The sequence below is a fragment of the Pogona vitticeps genome, chromosome 6 (genome assembly GCF_051106095.1).
Source record: "Pogona vitticeps strain Pit_001003342236 chromosome 6, PviZW2.1, whole genome shotgun sequence".
In the NCBI taxonomy this organism is placed as follows: Eukaryota; Metazoa; Chordata; class Lepidosauria; order Squamata; family Agamidae; genus Pogona; species Pogona vitticeps.
The window spans coordinates 96,685,728-96,701,826 of record NC_135788.1 but is presented as its reverse complement, the minus strand read 5'-3'; the positions used below and the strand labels follow the sequence as shown (position 1 = coordinate 96,701,826).

At 40.7% G+C, this 16,099-nt stretch overlaps 1 protein-coding gene across 1 annotated transcript in view; it reads right to left on the bottom strand.

The window, feature by feature from the left end:
- Nucleotides 1–1,960: 1,960 nt before the first annotated feature.
- SNX11 (sorting nexin 11) overlaps nt 1,961–16,099 on the bottom strand; it is a 42,395-nt gene continuing 28,256 nt past the window's right edge. Inside the window, exon 8 of the transcript XR_013537571.1 lies at nt 1,961–16,069. The gene's annotated coding sequence lies outside the window, so the exon portion shown is untranslated. The remainder of the gene's footprint in view (nt 16,070–16,099) is intronic.

Below are 16,099 nucleotides of genomic sequence, written 5' to 3'. Positions count from 1 at the left end.
ATGAACACTAAAAAAGTTCTGTCTACAGTAGTTTAGAGAAACTTGGCATGACATAGTGAGCCATTATGAAACATGTAAATGTTAACTAAGATTAAAAGGGGTGGACACCAATTTGTTTTTAAGTTTACTTAAGTTTACCCTCAGCCCTGAATCTTCAGTTTAAGAGTGAAGTTGTCAGTATCCTTACCCTTAGCCTTATAACTGAAATTATTGCAACCTCCCATGTTGCCTCTAATACATGTGACTAAGGAGGGAACTTTCTGGGGTGGGGTGACTCTGAATGTATCCAGCACTAACCAATAGTTCCCTCCTGCATCTGAATTCAAAGAGAGCTATGCCTCTCTGCTAAGAGTGCTTTCACCCTCTTTTGTCTGTTGAAAGCAATGAGTCTGTTGAGGCCTGTTGTTGACAGCACTCATGTATTTCGCTTGCTGTTATTTGTTCACTATTAGTAAATAAAACCTTTTTAGTCTTTCTACTTCAGATGTCTAGAGTGAGTTATTGAGACTGCAAGTGCCAGTTGATGAGAAAGGGCTTATTCTGGGGAACTTGAAGCTAATTCTGCTCTGTTGCTGTGCAGCTAGAGGAATTTTACCAAAATTCAAGAATCTGCAACAGGATGCCCCCAGAAGAAGGAAATGAGAAAACATTTCTAAGTACTCTCTACCTCAGAAACCCTGAAAAAGGACGCCATAAGCCCAAATTGACTTGATGACACACTATTATTATTATTTTTGGTAGATAAAGGTAAATTCGATTCCCCACTGTGCCTCCTTGACAGTGGCTGGACTCAAAGAGCCATGGTATCCTTTCTAGTTCTGTAGTTCTAAGATGATGCTGAGGAGGAGGAGGAGGGAAGTAAAAGCTGTGAAAAATTGGAGTGCACATGGTCCAGATGAGCTGCATGGATTTTAGTTAAAGCATCTAACAAGTCTCCATCAACGTATAGCTGTGCAATTTAACCACTTACTTGAAAATTCTACAACTGAAGGCTGGATGACAACAGACCGCACATTTATGATAATAAAAGATAATCAAAAGGGCAACGAATCAAGTAATTATCAACCAATTACATGCCTTCCAACAATGTTCAAACTCCTCCCAGGAGTACTTGCAAGATCAATATCTAAATACTTAACTGAAAGCTCCCTATACCCAACTGAACAGAAAGGGTACTTTAAAAAGTCAAAAGACACAAAAGATCAGTTGCTTATTGATAAAATGATACTGAGGAATAAAAAAAGATGAAAAACAAACCTTATCATAGCCTGGATAGACTATGAAAAGGCATTTGACTCATTACCACAGCTGGATTAACACCTGCCTAAAAATGTTTGGGATTAGTAAAAACATTCAGAAGTTCCTCAAGAAAAATGGAAAAATGGGAAACTATCTTAATGGCCCATGGTGAAGAAATTGGGGAAGTTAACATCAAAAGAGGAATATTTCAAGGAGATTCTTTGCCACCACTGCTGTTTAACATCCCACTAATCCCCATGTCAATAATTTTAAATAAAGCTGGATTGGGCTACCATATTTCACAACAAGCAAGAAAAATCAATCATCTATTGTATATGGATGGCCTAAGACTATATGGAAAAAGTTCCACAGAGATAGAATCACTGCTAAACATTGTGCAAATATTTAGTGAAAATATCCATGCATCACAACTACATCCAAAAAATGATGTGGACAGATTATATTTACCACAAAAAATCGGAGGCCACGGATTATTGCTAATACAGCAGGTAGTAAAGGAAGAAAAAATAAGCCTAAATAATTATATCAGTACAAGCAGAGAAAAATTACTGAAAGCAGTGAAAATGGAGAATATTTTGAAAACAACAAAAACAAAGGCTCAATATAAGAAACAATAATTTGAAAATAAATTAACAGCTGGGGGGGAACCACTACACGAACAGCATCTGAGAATATTGATGGAAAGCATGATTATAATTCAACATGGGCATGGCTAAAACTGGGGACCCTTGAGAAAGGAACCAAAGGCTTGATTTTTGCTGCACAAGAACAAACACTCCAAACCAATGTGATGAAAACTAAAATCCAAGGAAATAGTGCTAATGCAAATGTTGACTCAGCCAAGAAAAAGAGAAACTGTGTCACATCTCATCTGTGAATGTCCAAAGATTACACAAACAGATTACAGAGTTAGACATGATAGAGTGGCAAAGTTAGTGCACTGGTCATTATGCAAAAAATATAATGTGCCGGCCTCCAAGAACTTGTGGGAACATCAGGTAGAGAAGGTGTCAGAAAATGAGGAAGTCAAGATCTTGCGGGACTTCCAGATCTAAACAGATTGACACCTTGAACATAACACACCAGACATAGTAATAATAGAATGAAGAAATGTATGGATCATTGACATTGCAATTCCAGGGAATGCCAGAGTTGAAAATAAAGAATTCAAAAAACTAACAAAGTACAGAGACCTGGCAATCGAAACATCTCACCTCTGGAAGAAACACACTTCAGTGGTCCCCATAGTCATTGGGACTTCGGAAACAATATCAAGAAACTTCACACAGCACTATAAGCAGTTGCAGATCTCAGAAATCAGAGCTACAAAAATGGCAATATTAGGAACAGCAGACATACTGAGCGGATATTTAACATATACTTAGGTTTTTGGTTAAAAATTGTATCTGTTATATAATACCATTGATGATGATGATGATGATGATGATGATGATGATGATGATGATGATGATGATGATGATGATGATGATGATGATGATGATGATGATAATAATAATAATAATAATAATAATAATAATAATAATAATAATAATAATAATAATAATAATAATAATAATAATAATAATAATAATAATAATAATAATAATAATGGTACTCTGTTGCTGCCACAAAATTGTTCCATTCAGTTTTACTTCATGCACCTAAAGGCCCAAAGGGTGACAATAATTACGGTAAGTGCAGGGTCTCTTCATTGTATTTCAGAGGAAATCTGGTTTTTCATCTTGAAGAGCACAGATCACGTCATAGATGGAAAGTTGCCCAGTTTGGCTAGATCCTTGGGATGATACGGGCAACTGCCCAAGACTGTGGATCTAGTTGTATTAACTTTATTAAATTATACCTCTGGGGTGTAACATTGCAAAGCTGTGCATTTGCAGTACATCTGCTACTCCGTGATGCCAGCTAGTTTCTCTTCTCTATATTTCAGGTGTAGAGGACATTAGAGCCACAAGATGGCAGTAGTTAACTGCTCACCTGATTGCCTCATAATTCTCATCGGTAGCAAATTTGGCACTTTCCCAATTCTCCTCAGAGACCAGAAAGGCTGTTTTCAAAAGCAGTGTTAAACATAGTACAGTATTTTTGTTTTCCGCATTGAGAAATCCAACAGACAAACTACATTCATAAGAACTTTGGTTGCAACCTACAAACCCTTTTTGAATAACACTTTTAGGGAGCCTGGGTGTAGGTTTGCAACTTTATGCTGTATATGGTTTCACAATAATATGATTGAAATTGATTGGGAAAGGGTAGTCTCAAACTCAAGTGATTTGGGTACTTGACTGTGGAGCCAGAAGTCAGGAATTGGATTCCCCACTGTGCCTCCTAGGAGACCATGCAGACAATGTAGCCATAGATAAGCTGTAGAGTCCTGAAGCACCACTGGAAAAAGGGAATGGTAAACCGCTTCTGAGCATTTTATACCTAGAAAACCCATTTAAGGCTTGTCGTAAATCAGAATCAACTTGATGTCACATAATAAGAATTACAGTATTAATCTAAAAAAAATCTTCCTACTCCAATTTTAGTGCAAGACTTGGCCATTTTGCCCAAAAATGATTTTTCCACGACATTCTAAATTCTGGATGCAATTGGTTAAGTTTTTATAAGAAAAAATAGGTATAATGTTGTTTTCTAATTCAAGCACTACACCCACACAATTTCCATAGAGATCCTAAGCATAGCTGGATATTTACTGGAAGTAAGAGGGCTTTGTGTACTTCTCTGATGAACTCAGAGGAAGCAATACAGTTCCCAATCCTCTGGGAGTGGTCAGCTTCATCTATATACAGTATTAACCAAACTGGAAAAGAGAAGATGCATCCATTTAATCAAGAACTTGCAGTTATTACTTTCTACCCAATGTTCCTAGCATAGTGGCTATAACACTGATTGCCAGTTGCTGGAGAGAAAGGGAAGATGATTACCTTTATCTTTATGCCTGCTTAATTTCCAAGAAACATCAGCTTAATGGTTTTGGAGACAAAGAGTGTATCTAAACTATACAGCTACATCAGTTTGACAACATTTCAACTTTCTTGGCCTCCATCCCTCCATTGTGGGATTTGTACTTTGATAAAGTACTTAGAATTCTCTGCTAGAGGGAGGACTCTGTGGCTTTCCTGAGCACTGAGATGTTTAAAAGCCACATCAAACTACAAACCCCAGCATTCTATAGGATGGATCCATGAGAGTTAAGGTGCTATCAAACTGATATAACTGTGTAGTATAAACACAGAATTTTGGAATGAATCGATATTTGGCCTGATGTAGCAAAACAGAAGTGCAGACAGACTGCTGGAAAGGTATGCATCTTATTACACTAGAGAGTATCAGTTTAATGGGAGTAATTTCCCTTAAAGTGACCCTTCCATCTGCCATGGAATTGTTTCAGTCCAGACCTCAAAAAGTACAGTAGAAGCCTTAGACCAGGCTCAAAATGGTCCAGCTTGAGCACTGATTAGGGTCAGGCTGGAGCACATTTGCTTCATGTGGTCACTGAGAAATAGATCGTACCAGACCACTGTACAAGCAGTGATCTGCTTCCCCCCCCCCCCCGCATGATTACACCCCAGCTGTTATCCTGTTGTAGTAACATGGACTTGAAAGTAGACTATAAAGAGGGAACTCTCCAGGGTGCTGAAACTGAAGCATAAAACGAGAGAATGTGGCTTCAACATCTATCTGGTCATGATGATTTTGGGGACTTTTCTCTTTGTTTTGCACCAGCCTTCCCCACTCTGTAACGATCCGATTGAAAGTTCTACAGGGCTGGAAAGCTTACCTGCTTGTGAGATTTTAGTCGTCTTTGAGTGGCCTAGGTATCGCCTACCCTTGTGTTTGGACTGAAGCATAAAATGTGACTCATAGCCCTGTGCATGGAAATACATTCTTTTAAACCTCTGGGCTTTCATGCCCATTTTGTAATGGTGTGGAAAAACATCCACATAAAAAAGAATATGTACAAGTGAGACCTGCAACAAAACAAGTGTCAAGTGCTGCTGTTTGATATTCCAGCCACTGTTTCATAACCCCTCTTCTCACTTTTTACTGCATTCCATGAGCAGTAAATGCATACGTCCCCATTAGATTATTCTGAGGAAATGCTCTCCCCTTTAGTTCTTACAGGTTCCTTTGTAAGTCTGCAAAGCTCAGGATTTCCCTGAATCTATTCATATTTCCCTGCTGTTTGGAAGTGGCGCTGTTTCACCTAAATAAGTAATGGCACTCACAGTGAGAACATCGGAAATGGGGGGATTGTGACACAGCTTATAAAACAGTGTGTAGATTTTGCTCCTTCTCTCTCTTTCAGATATGCACATACTGTAGTTCATGAACTAGACATACTGTAGTTTTAGAAAGTTTCATCTGCCATAGCTTCCTGCAAGTAAGCCTAGAACTGTTATTCTGGGAAAACTATTGAGGGTCCTATATGAGAGCCATAACACCCCCCAAAACTACACTTCCCAGACGTCCTTGTGGAAGTTGAAGTGATTTAAGTGGTTGCAGCCATAGATGTAGATAGTTTCTGTAAATTGGGTACAAATTAGGCATTAAGAATGGGAGGTTATAGGGTACATACATAGGGTATATATTGATTGTACAGAGGATATATTTCAAATAAAGCCTCTGGCCATTCTGTTCGGGAGCTGTAGTCCTAAAACTCAAATATAAGTTATGTGTCATGAAGTTGGAAGCGGCTTATCAAGACCCTAGTAGGGATTTCAAAAAGAGTGAGACATTTGAGAAATGGTTCTACCACTTTTACCCCCACTCTGTGTGATTTTCCATGGGCAAATACGGGTTTGAACCCAGTTCTCTGAGTCTTAGTCCCTCACTCTATCTATTACACTACACTGGATATCTCTAAAACAAATATGTGCGCCTCTATTTTCAGCTTATCTAAGCATTACTTTATACCTTTTGAACTTAGCATGAGAAAAGCCCTGCAGGATCAGACAAAGGCTGAGTAGTCCACCATTCTCCACCTTGTCCAACCAGATGTCTCTGGAAAGCAGAACACAGGCAGGACAAAAGTACAATAACTCCCTCATTCTCATGTTCCCCAGCAGTTGGTACACAGTAACATATCATCTTTGATACTGGACATGCTGTATGAACCAGTAGCCTTACTTTCCAGTCCTCTTAGAGTTGGTATTTATAAACAGAACCATCTCAGATGGTAATTGAACAGAAAACATAGCTAAACAATGAACAAGAATTCACTACAAATATGTTTGAATTATTCCAAGTTCCCTGAAAGTATTATGGTGAATCACTATTAAATGGTCAATTGTTTCCATTTAATTTTCATTAAATTCACATTTTAGAGTCTGAGCAGAAGTTTAATGTCATTCATGTTTTATATTACAGGAAACACTAAGATTATACACTATATCAGGATGTTATCTGAATTGCTTTTATTATCCTCAGCACCTCAGCACACTGAAGCTGTGTCCACATCAGAAGGAAAGTCATTTCATACCAGTTTAACTGTCACAGCTTGTTCCTTTGTAGTTTTTACCCTGAAAGACCAATACAACTACTGTACATCCTTGGAAAATACTGTTTTCTAATGTAGCTCGGCATATCTTGGCCAGGTCATATGATCAGTATACTTCATGCTAGTGATTAAAGCGTGTACCAGATCTACTCAGAAGTCTCCTAAGAGGACACAATTGTCCCTGTATTTTTATTTATTTTTAAATTACAGACATGGTGGTGGTGAGGTCTATATCTTGGATAACAGATACAATTGATGTTTATGTGCTGGTGTTTCTTCTGTTGTGGGGAACTTTTATCCCTCTGGATGGTTTGGGAGACCAGCATAGCTTGTGGGTAAAGGGTTATGGGAGTTCTAGTCCAAAACATCTGGAGGTTCAAAAGCTCCCCCTCCTATGATTTGGGTATTTCCTCCGGCAAATGTATTAAGAGTGTGGCCAACACACCACGTCTGTAATGCATGCAGACATACTAGTGGTTTTATATCTTTCTCAATGCAATATTCTAGGAGGATTTTAAAACATGCTTTATTATAAAATGTATGATCAGCCTATGCCATTTCCTTTCTTACTTGATGAGTGATAGGGGGGTGGCTTGACTGGAGAAGAGGAGCATCCCCCCTGTTAGGGTGACTTTCCCCTATTACTATTGGCCTATTTAGCATTTTAAAGACCACCAACCTAGATTTACTCAACCAGGTGCCTTTCAGATGTATAGGGCTACAATCCCCAAATATGTAGACCAACTCATCTGGAAAATATAGTCTGATATAAAGACTGGACTAGAAAGATTAATCAAGAGGCACTCTGCTAGTAATTGGTACTTGTGGTCACTGGAAGTGAGCAGGAGCAATATGCTCCTTATGATCAGATACTTGAGCATAAACATCCAAACACCTAATGAGAAGAGGAAGGGTCAGTCTCCATTAGGTTTAGCTGGCAAACTTTCCTAAAGTATTTCCCTGGCAAATGCCAGAAACAGAATACTATCTCTTTTGCCATAAAATGTGACAATAATTCTTAAGTTCTTATTTGAGTCAATGATATACATTGGCCCTGCAGCATCAAGTATGTTCCAGCTGCAGAACAGAAATGCTGGAGTGAATTTACCCTGCATAGGAAAGATTTGCCTACACTGTCTGCCAGCCAGACTTTGCCACCAAAGAGACCACTTGGGCAAGGAGCGAGAGGCACCTGGCGGGGTTATTAGCAAACTTGGAGTTCATCCTTCTGCAAGGATTGGCTCGTAATTACAGTCATTTTCTAGCTGTGCCATGAGCGTTTCATCAGGGCCTGCCTGGCACTCTCTCTCTCTTGCCCTCATCAGTCACTAGAAGGGCCCTTTAAAAAGACAGCAGCTCCACCACAGCAGCCCTTCTCCCTCTCCAGCTTCTTTTGAACAGATGTGCTTTAATTGGGAAGACATATTTGAACCTCTCAACTCACTAGAGGCAGGGATCGCTGCTTGCTACAGATTGTTTGCTCTCCTCCACACTACCTTACTCAGCAGAAGAAACATAAAGGGCACAATTCACCAGGATGTTTTCCTCTACAAGGCTCCAGAACTTGGAAAAGTTACTTTATTTGGATTAAATCTAACAGAATCCACAGTATTTGCAAACTTTCTATGACAAGAATACTCAGGTCATAGCATCTAGGTCCAGATACATCCTTCTGCTCGGTTAACCAAACCTGCAGATCTTCACTAGGAATTGCAGTACCATGGTATGATCTGACATGTGAATCACTCAGGATACATGGGCTGCAATGCTATCATATCAGCAGGGAAATAGAAATATAACCATACATGGGATTTCTGGATCAGCTGCGCCATCCATCATTCCCCACACAAAAGAAATCTCCAGCCATCCAATGTTTTAAGTTTCTCATAAACAAATGCGAATAGCCCCGTCCAAGGTGTTCCTAATGTGGGTCAAGCCCTCAGAACCGGCCTGTACACTCGCACTTTGCTGCACTGTCAGCCTCCCGCTCTTCCCGCTAATCGCGGCCGTCTACTTAGCAGCCACGCGGGGAGACTTGTCCTCCCACTCCCTGCCTGGACTGGCCAGCCAAGCAGGGAGATGGTGGAGCTACTGCCGCAATTGGCGGGAAGAGCAGGAGTCAGGGTGAAGCATGAGCCGATGGGCTCATCCCAAAGGCCAGACTTACATTAGGCGCCCCAGGACAGGGATATTCGTATTTGTTTACAAATACAAATATACCCATCTTTAGTCCTGATGAATAACTTGTATTGTAGGCAAGAAGTGACAATTAGAACAGAATATGGAGAGGCAGAATAGGCAAAGATGTCAGACAAGGGTGCATTTTAACCCCATATGTGTTCAATCTGTGCGTACAATATATCATATGAAAAGCCAGGCTAGATTCAGATGAAGGAGGAGTGAAAATTGGCAGAAAAAGCATCAATAATTTAAGATATGAAGATGGCACCGTCTCACTGGCAGAAAGCTCCAAGGACCTGAAATTACTTTCAGTAAAAGCTAAAGAAGAAAATGGAAAAGCAAAACTGTACCTGAGTATTAAGATGACAAAAATCATAACCACAGAAGAATTACATGATATTAACACTAATAATGAAGAAATTGAAATAGAGATTTTGTATACCTTCCTTCAGTTATCAATCCAAATAGAGGCTGCAGCCAAGAAATCAGAAGACTGAGACTCAGAAAGGCAGCAATGAAGGAACCAGAAAAGACCATCCAGTGTAAGGATGTATCATTGGAAACAAAGATCATCCACACTATTGTATTTCCAATCACTATATATTAATGTGAATGCTCATAGTGAAGAAAGCTGATGGGAAAAACACTGATTTGTTTGGAATGTGGTGTTGGAGAAGAGCTTTGCAGACATCCTGCACTGGCAGTAAGATGAACAAGTGGGTCCTAGATCAAATCAAGCCTGAACCGTCTCTGGAGACAAGAATGTTGAAACTGAGGCTGCCCTACTTTGGGCACAACATGAGAAGGCAGGATTCTTTGGAAAAGACAACAATGCTGTGAAAGGTGAAAAGCAGCAGGAAAAGATGAAGACCAAATATGAGATGGACTGACTCCATAAAGGAAGCCACAAGCTTGAATCTACAAGAACACAGCTGGGCTGTTGAGGACAGGACATTTTGGAGACTGCTCATTCATAGGGGTGCCGTAAGGGACTTGATAGCACGTAACAGCATCATTGTCATGTAGCGGAAAGGATCTCTCATCTTTGTTCTACAGTTGACGCCACTGACTTAAGCACCGTCTGCTTCAGAGTGCAAAGGAGCTGTGAGAATTTTATTTTCAGCATTGTTGCTGCCATCTGTTTGATAGCACAGGTTCATAACTTGCACCCATCCACTCTCCTCCAGAAAAAGCTATGTACAGAACATGATACCTGTAAGATAAGTCACACTTACAGCACAAGTTTGGCATCCACTGGAACCCCAAAACATACCAAGCAGTTCTGTATTCCTCTTCCCCTTGTTATTCAAGGCCTTATATTCAAGCAGCTAATACAACAAACATTTTAATGCACAGATTAAAACTTCTGGATCAAAATAATGGTGTGGACTTCAGCAGAGCATACTGTCATTGCTGTGAAAAGGTTACTGTTTGGGATAACAGTTCCCAGAATTCCCCCAGTTACTTAGCCACTGGCCATACTAGCTAGGTCATTCAGGGAGCTGTTTTCCAAAACAATAGATTTTCCAAGCTCTGCGTAGAAGTACTGTTGACCTACCTACCATTGGTTCACCAGATCTCTATATGAATTGCCATTTAGCTTATAAAGTACTTTGCAAATTAATAGTGCCATGTAAATAATCAGCTGCAGTGAACCAACATGCCAAACTTTTCAAATAGCAGCTTAAGAGGACAACTCTTTGTGACTCTAGTCTTCTTCTGACTACATAAGTAACGCTACTTTTAACAGTGTTTAAAGTAACCTTCTCCAACCTGAATCCCTCAAGATCAAGAATGTGCAGTTTTCAGGGGTAGAGGCCCATAACATACCCCTAAAATGCACCAGGTATTTCATCCTATCACCTCCACAAGAAATTCCACCATTTCACTTTAAAATGATGTACTGTATATGAGAAAAGGATTCCCTGCTTTTGTACTGAATTGCATTTCTAGGAGCATGACTCAGCAAAGTCCATGCTCATTTAAAAAATAAGCAATATCTTCATTGCCAAATTCCGCAGTCAAGGCAGGAGACATACAGAAATGCTAAAAAATGAATGGGGTTGCATGGGCCCACCCCTGTTCTCAATAAATTGGTTTACAGTTCCCATAATCCATAACCACCATGGATAGTGTCAGGGCTTATGGGAGTTGTAAGCCAAAACAATAGAAGGGAAAGGCCGAGTAAAAAAACAAAGATGGATTATGCCAGCACCCAGCACCAGTGGGATCCCCTGCCCCTCTCCCTTTGGAAGCTATGGCAATCTTTGGGGTTTCACTGCATTTCAAAAAGCATACAAATACGAAACTTCTATGACAATACTGAGTATGAGCAGACCACTCCCACACCAATACTGTACATGAGACAGACATCTTTATAGAAACCAATTAAAGGGATGAATTTCAAATTGGTTTGATTTTGCATCTCTTAATTTGAAAACTGAGCCTAAAGTATTTTTCACCTATATACTTATGAGACCTGGAACTTTAGCCTCCAGATATTTATTTTCAGTCACATCTCTTCTCACCTCTAGCCAGCATAGTCGGTGCTAGGGAATTATGGGAGTTGCAGTCCAAAACAACTAAAGGACTACAATTGTCCATCTCAAATATAATATACCCAAGGCCTACTTCCATTCCACCCAGCACCCTCCAAATGTGTTAGACTACAACTCTCATAATCCCCAGACAGTGTATAGGCTACTTAATTATAAGAAAGCTTGTCTCAGCTTGGGCCAAACTGATTCAAATTGGCTTTGCATAGTGTGATCAGTAAAAAGAGAGAGAAAAAGTGAATTCATCCATTGATCCGTACAACCTCAGCATATCCTGCAGTATTTGACTGTGTAGTGGCAACTTGAATTAATAAGTGGCCCAAAGTTGCTCAGTGAATTTTATGGCTCAAGAGATCCTAACATTTTTTATATTTGACACCCCAGTCTAATACTTTTAACTGCTACACCATCCTGGCTGTTGTTAGACTCCTGGACTCAAACAGATTTGGCAGTAGAAGGTTGGGAAACAGTGAGAAATGATCCAGGCAAGGATTGCCTTTTGTCATTGTTGTTTTGCAAAGGAGATTCCTAGATGTTTTAGTTTAGAGGAATCTGATGCTGAGAAATTCCACTGTCAAAGTCCTGGTTTGGATAAAAGTTAGGTCCCTTGTCTCCTCACTCCTATCATTGGCAGAAGATGGGCTGTAGAGGATAAAGGTACAGGACTCACGTCCAGGCCTTGATGGAAAGAAACATCTCTCTCCCTTTTTCTCTTTCTCCCACGTCTCAGATGGCTGCCCACATCTCGATCCACAGCTGCCATCCTGCAACCCTGAGCTTAATGAGCCTGCAGCAGGCACAGCACTCAACCTCCTCCCTTCTCTCGTCAATTCCCCCCTAATCACCACCCTGAAATTCCAGGCTGCTGGCAGGCAGAGCCAAAATTACTTTCTCTATTTAAAAACAACCACCAACCACACAGGCACACAAAAAGGGCAGGTTCCTGCCAAGAGAAAGTCAGAACAGAGCAGAAGGCAGAGAGACTTGGGGAGTCTTAATGATGCTCTGCCAGAATTCCAACCAGGGGGGAAACAGGAAGAGGAGGCAGTGAAAGAAACAAGCCCAAAGAGGGAAGGAGGGAGCGAGGTTTTCAGCTGTGAGCCTGGATTGGACTGAAAGCTTGTAGCTCTCTCCCCCTCCGTATCCCAGCAGAAATTTCTGAGAAGGTAGCCCTGTTAGTTTGTTCTTACAAAAATGACGAAGCATCTTGTGGTACCTTTAAGACTAACAAGTATAATTTGGCACCAGATCTGGTGAACATAGTCCACATCATGTCTGAAGAGGTGTGCTGTGTCCTGAAATCTGTGCCAAATAAAACTCCTTGATTTTAAAGATGCTACAAAATCTCTCCTTGTTTGAACCAGAGTTTGGAATGACTAGGATTGCAGAAGGCAACACTAGTGCGAGAAATGTACTTTGAATGGGAGATTTTTGGGCTACCACTAAAGATAGCACAGTAAGAGACAGATAAACCCATCTATACCACTGAGGTACATACCCGTCAAGTTATTTTGTGCAAGAGAGACCAAGAAGGTTTCAACTTGTATAAGTATGTGGGCCAAATCTGGTCCCAACCAGAGTAGACTCAGCAAAGTTTTAATAGTAAGTACTGTATTGACTTTAGCAACTGGAGTACACTTCCTTGAGTGTACTCTAGTTGGAACTAGCAATTTGATACAGACCTGCTCCTGTATTTCTTCCCTCACCACATAATTCAGTGATTTGGGGGGACAGCTGATTTCAGGAAGTTGCTGTCAGGCTCTTAAATGTCTGAAACTGTGCCAGAGATGATCAGTGGTGAAATTATAAAGGGAGAGTCTTGAGAAAGCGAAGGTGGGAGGAGAGCCATATCTTCTGCCAAGAACTCATTATGAGTAATGGAAGCTCCAGGCCAAGAGTTAGTCCTTCACAGGGAGCCTTCTAAATGGATCCCTCTGCAGAAGGAAGATTAAACCAGCTTAACTCTAAAAATAAAGCCTGCAGATGTTGATATTTCTGTGGCAGAACTCCTGCAAGGAAATAGTTTCCTTTTAACTTCTGCCTTCCCCCATAAGATGTACAGCATGGTTTCCAAAGAGAGTGTGGAGGGAGATTATAATAATTGCTTTAGAAGTCACACTCTTGGGACACTCTTGCTTCTTAAGGCCAGCTGCTCTAGCTGCAGAAATTTAGAAGGCTCAGATTTTCTTCCTCCTCCTTTCATGGTTCTGTCCAAGGGTGAGCCCTTCCATTGGAAACACACTGAGGGCTCAATATCACTGCTGAATCCTTATATTAGTCCTTGCATTGGTCTCTAACTAGGCAAATGACAAAGTTGCCTGGAAGCCATGAACTGAGAAGTTGTGAAAAGAGGCAGTAGTTTCTCAGTGGGGGAAGAAAATCTCCTTTATTTACATCAGGAATGTGTGGCTTTCCAGATGCTGCCTTAACTCTCATCAGCCACAACCAGTTACATGGCCAATAACCAGGGATCATAGGCATCATCATCATCCAACAACATAGGGAGGGCTGGTTTCCCCATTTCTGCTCTACCCATTGGAGAGAAACTCTCCAGGTAGCTTAGTACTGTAGAGGAAAAAACAGTATCACAAAGCTATATCACATCAAGAACTACATAGCTCATCCTCAGTCTCTAACAGGAGACAACCAGATACTTCTCAAGTAGAGTGTGGTGGAGACAGTCATCCTTTGTTTGACTGCAAAAATCAATACTGAAACATACTGGCTCTAAACATGAATGTCCTATTAAGAAATCATAGCTTGTAGCCATTCATGCATCATCATCATCCATAAATGTGTGTAATCCCATTTTAAAATTGTCTAGGAAGCCCCCTTGACATAATCTTGATAGTGTGAAAGTCAAGGCTGCCATGTCAAGGAGTTACCCTTAATGGCCCATTCTGTTACACCCGAAAATGGCCGCCGTATGGAGGATCTTCGCTGAACGAGCAGGTATTCAGCCCATTGGAACGCACTGAACAGTTTTCAATGCATTTCAATGGGCTTTTTAAATTTCGCTTGACGTTTTCGCTCTACAGCGATTTCGCTGGAACGAATTAATGTTGTCAAGAGGCACTACTGTATATAGAAAGAGGCAACAAAATTCTGAATGGAGCCACTGTGGCTGAAGGATATTCCTTCATGCCTTCTGGCCCCATTAGAGTCCTCGCAGTGAGAAAAGTAGCACATCAGGAAATACAGTTCTAACTCAGCCTTCTTCTTGAGGGAAGGAGGACTGGGGAGGATTTTGTTTTGACATGGAAGAGCACTCAAATACGAACATCATCAAAATGAGCAATATTGTCTATGCCAACATCTTTAAAAGTTATCACCTTATTCTCTAGCATAAACAAGCCACCATGCACGCATTTTGGAAAAAAGTCAATTGTGAACAGTATGGTGGAGACACAACCACTTTGATCTGTCTTAAGTCTGTAGTTCAGAGAGGAACCCTGGTCATGGACAAAAGTGTGAAGCCTGGACTTGAGCATGAAATGAAGCTCTGGCTCCCCTCTGGCTGTCTCTGTACTGCTCCTGTCTCCAAATACACTTAAGGAGAGAGGAAACAGGAGGGAAGACTTGTGCAGAGATTTCAGGAGGTGGGAAATCAAATCTCCCCACAGCTCCAAGCAACGGTCTGGAAGCTTTGAAAGCTGAGCTGGCAAGGGCAGGTGGTTGCACAGCTGCGCCATTTGGATCATGCGCTCCTATCAATATTCATGAGGCAGCCTGGCCAATCAGCAGAGTAGTTGTCATTAGTGAGCATCTGGCTAGTGAGAAGAGGTTTGTTCTGGGTGTTTTTTTTTCCCTGGGGTTTTTTGAAAGTGAACTTCTTTTGACATTTTGAGAATTTTCCTCTGTAGATTTCAAACTCCTCTTCCTCCCAACCCAACACCCTCCACCTGCACATTTGGCTTGATCCTGTATTTGTAACACACAAGGCTCTAAAATCCCTTACGAGGTAGAACTACAAACAAGGAATGGTAACGTAATGAGACAGGAGGGCCTTCTTCTACTAACACGACACCTCAAGTGATCATGAGATTCCTGTTCCAGTATCATGTCAGTCACTGCAACTTTACTCATTCTTACCAGTACTCCACTAAACATTCGGCAGCCACACAAGAGAGCTTCTGACACTATTACTTGTATCAAAAGTAATGACATCCATAACCCACTGCATAGAGTCCAACAATATGTAATCCGATAAGGGACAAGAGGATGAGAAAGATCCATGTTGTGGCAGCTCCCATACAAATGAAACAATGTAGAAATATTACATACAGAAAGTATGAAATGTTTGAAGCACATAATGTACATTTATCTCCTTCGTCCTTACAACACTCCTATTAGGGTCAGATAGTGTGATTCGTCCTCTGTTATGAACAGATCATCAAGCTGAGTTAGAAACCTCTAAATTTTCTCTTCCTCGCTTCCCCTCTTTTCCTTTCACACCTGTCTTTCTCTCTCTTTATTCCAGTGCTGATTCAGACTTTTCCTCTGATCAGGCATTTTTCTTCTTCTGATCCATTTAGCAAGTTTAAAGGTTCTGCAGAGAAAAGCACAAAATTGAGATGCT